Raw genomic sequence first — 4,271 nt, 5'->3', positions numbered from 1 at the left:
TGTAACACCCCGGTGTAATGATGCTACAGTAACCCCTGGGGTTAAGTTAATCTTTTTGCTAAACATGTTCCTGATCATAATAGTCTCCTTTCTCTTTTAAATTCCAGTTGAATTCAAATTCAAATTTTGTCTGAAATTCAAAATGCTCAGACATGAAAACAAAAATGTTCATCATGTGCAGAATAATCCACAACTAATTTTGGTGGTGAACCAACAATTTTGCAAAAAGGTTTGAGTGGCCTAAGCTACTTCAAACAGTGGCCTAAGAAATAAATTAAATGCCTTTTTAATTTATGAAAATGGCAAACTATTTCTAAAGCCTCACAATCTATTTGGGCAGTGCCTAATAATTCTTTGAGATTATTTTGGCCAATGGCATAATTTTTGCAAAGTCTTTATTGGCAAAAAAAAAAGAAAAGGCTAAAGCTGTTTAAAAAAAAAGGGGAAAAGAAGAGGGGGAGGGAGAGCCCCTGGCCTCCCCTTGGGCTTCGGCCCATCCCAGCAGGCCGACCCACCTCACCAGCCTGGCCGGCCCAGCTCCCCGAAGCGCGCCCCCCTTCCTGTTCCCCTGGTGCGCGCCGCTACAGGGGCGCGACGCCGCCCGACCACCTCGCCGGCAACGCCGCGGGTGGGTAAGGGCCCCTCCCCTCGACGCCTCGACCTCCTCCCCACCTACCTCCACCCACTCCCCTGCTCGCCCCCTCCGCCTCTCCCACTCCCCTCCGGATTCCCCCTCGAGCTTTCCCCTCTCTCGGACCCGAGCGTGCTCGCCGCCGCGCCTCGACTGTACTCGCGGCCACCGAGCCCCATTCGCCTCGCCATCGAGCCCATCGTCTCCGCTGCCGTCGTCTACCCAGTCCCCGTCCGTGAGCGCGAGCCGGGAGCCACTACGGGGAGCGGATCGAGCAGCCCCCTTTCTCCTCTGTCGCCGGTGACCGCCGTCATCTCCGGCCACCTCTGCGCTCCTAAGCTGTCGCAGGCTTTTCGTAGCCGCCCGGTGAGCTCCTCCCTTCCTCCTTTCCTCTCCTCGCGCCGTGCCTTTCGCCGTAGCCAGCTCGCCCGCAAGCCGAGCTCCGCCGTCCGCCATTGCCGTCATCGGGCTCGCCACCGAGCTCCTCCGCTCGAGCTAGTAGCTCCGACGAGCTCCTGGGGCGCCGTAGACCTCGCCCAGCTCCTTCGTTCGCCAAAACACGCACTGCAACGCCGATCCCGACGAGGCCCCGAACCCCACCGCCGCCTCCAATCGTCGCCGACGCAGTTCCGGTCACCCCCGCGTCCAACCGACCACACCATGCGGCGCGGCTTCGTCTTCTCGTTCGAACGCGCCAAGTCCCGGGCCAAATGACCCCCGGTGCGTGATTCCCGGCGAAGTCCGGCGAGCCCCGCCTCTGTTTTGGTCGCCGGCAGCGAAACCCCGACGCGGCCGACGTGGCACACCTGGGCCCCGCCTCTGGGTCACTGCCCGTGGGCCCCCTGGCCCCAGTTGACCACGTTGACCGTGGTCAACTGTGCTGACTGGGCGCACAGTGTCTCTGACACGCGGGCCCCATCGCGTATTTTGTTAAATAAACGTTTTTTTTAAATAAAAATGATTAATTAAAACGTTAGTTAAATTAGTTAGTTAGTTAGTACTAACCAGTCACTGACTGCTGGGGCCCACGCCCCCTAACTAACCCTGTTAGCTTAGTTAAGCCTCTGTTAGACAGAGAGGCTGACAGGTGGGTCCCACCTGTCAGTTTGACTGGTCAGCAGAGCTGACGCAATGCTGACGTCACTACTGACGCAATAAACCTTTTCTGCTTTTAAAATAATTCAGAAATTGGTTTAAACTTTGAAAATCCGTAACTTTTAAACCGTAACTCCGATGAAAATGTTTTCTATATGAAAGTTGCTCAGAAAATTCCAACAAATCCGAATACGCGGTCCGTTCATCTGTCACATGCCCCTAGCATGCTGAACATGGAACCTTCCCCCTCCGGTCATCTGTCTGACACAGGTCCGGAACCGGGAACCCCTTCCCGGTTGATTTCCCCCTTCACCATTAACGTCTAGGACCGCGTTAGAGCACGCTTAGCGCTACGTATCGTCATGTCATGCTTAGTGTTACCTCTGTTTGCTATGTGTTTACTGTTTCTTCCCCCTCTTCTCTCCGGTAGACCCCGAGGCCGCTGATGCCCCGGTGATCGACTACGTCGTCGACAACGACCCCTCCTTGCCAGATCAACCAGGCAAGCCCCCCCTTTGATCATTCCGATATCGCCCATTCCATTCTCTCATGCTTGCATTAGATTTTGCTACTGTTATTGTATGCTCCTATTCTGATGCATAGCCTGCTTTTGTACCTGTTATTGTACCTTACCTGCTTATCCTAATCTGCTTAGTATAGGTTGGTTAGTGATCCATCAGTGACCCCCCACCTTGTCCTTGTTGCCCCTGCTTCATCCTTGAAGACCCGATCAACGGGATCGAAGACCAGGCCCCGGCACCGCACATCACTTTCACCTTAGTTGCTCGACACTGCTGGGTTACTATCAAGTGCCGAGGGTGAGACCTCTACAGCACTTCTGATGTTAACCTGTAGTGTAGCTATTCGGTCGTGGTCATCGAGGGTGATTTCCTCCTTAACCACTTCCGATACGGCTCTGTCGTGCAACCCCTCAAGTGTGAACCTCGAGGGTGATTCCTCTACGTTCACCTTGATGCTTACATTGAGTGGAACCCACCGGGGTGATTCCTTGGGTTTTCCTCTTGATGTTTGGACACACGGATACTTGGACTTTACAACTGTTACTTGGAAAGTGATGTGGAGACGGGTTGACCTGGAAGGTGCCCGTGAGATAATTACGAGGCGTGGCCGGGCATTCTTAGCCCTTGCCGCAAGTCCTCGAGACGGGGCAACGGGGTCACCTCTTTCGTGAGTCTCTGCTTGTTACCGCGCGTTCCTAATCCACTACGATTTGGATATTTGATCCGAGGGGCCTCTGGCCTGATAGCACTAACCATCACGTGGACATAGTATGGGCGTTCTGCGTCGTATACATCAGCCAAAGCTTAATAGACGTCAGCGACGGAGCGGCGCGCGCCGGGTTGGACTGGTAAGCTCCTGCCTTTTTAGGGAGGTAGCTAGGTCTGCTCACCGGCCGCGTACGCAACGTGCAGGAGTTTCCGGGGAGATGGCCCATGACCCCTGGGGGCATAGGTTTAGTCCGGCGTGCTGGCCTCTCTATTAAGCCTAGGTCGGGTTGCGGCGTATTGTTTGGCCGAGGCCGGGCATGACCCTGGAAAGTGTGTCCGGCCGGAGTCAATCGAGCGTGGTGGGTAAGTTGGTGCACCCCTGCAGGGAAGAACTAATCTATGCATAGCCTGTCCTACGGTAACGGACACTTGGAGTTGTATCCCGATCGATACAACTAGAACTGGATACTTGTGATGAGAACTGGATGGTGATGAGGATTTGATTGAGATGATAATTGGATAGTATGGCTCTGGGATTGCTTTCTCGCAGGGAGTCGAGAAAGGATCTCTGGCCGAGGTTGATAACACTACTACTACTTTACCTTATGCTACTCTACTCCCTCTTGTTTGCTGCAAGATGGTGGTTTCCAGAAGATGCTAGTCTTCGATAGGACTAGACCTTCTCTCTATTCTGGCATTTCTGCAGCCCAGTCCACATATACAACCTTTCTTTGATAATGTTGCATATGTAGTGTAGATCCTTGCTTGCGAGTACTTTGGATGAGTACTCACGGTTGCTTTGCTCCCCCTTTTCCCCCTTCTACTTCTTTCTGGTTGTTGCAACCAGATGGTGGAGTCCAGGAGCCAGATGCCACCTTTGACGACGGCTGCTACCCCGAGGGTGCCTACTACTACGTGACGGACGCCGACGACCAAGAGTAGTTAGGAGGCTCCCAGGCAGGAGGCCTTGCCTTTTCGATCGTAGATGCTTTTGTGCTAGCCTTCTTAAGGCAGACTTGTTTAACTCACGTCTGTGCTCAGATATTGTTGCTTCCGCTGACTCTTTTGTTTTCAAGCTTATGTATTCGAGCCCTCGAGGCCCCTGGCTTGTAATATAAAGCTTGTATTATTTTAATTTGTGTCTAGAGTTGTGTTGTGATATCTTCCCGTGAGTCCTTGATCTTGATCGTACACATTTGCGTGTATGATTAGTGTACGATTGAATCGAGGGCGTCACAAGTTGGTATCAGAGCCGACTGCCTGTAGGTAGCCCCCTTTCTAACTCCTTGGCCGAAGTTGAGTCTAGTCATTGAAAA

Source organism: Triticum aestivum, chromosome 7B (assembly GCF_018294505.1).
Source record: "Triticum aestivum cultivar Chinese Spring chromosome 7B, IWGSC CS RefSeq v2.1, whole genome shotgun sequence".
Lineage (NCBI taxonomy): Eukaryota > Viridiplantae > Streptophyta > Magnoliopsida > Poales > Poaceae > Triticum > Triticum aestivum.
The sequence above is the reverse complement of the archived record's forward strand: the minus strand, read 5'-3'. Positions refer to the sequence as shown.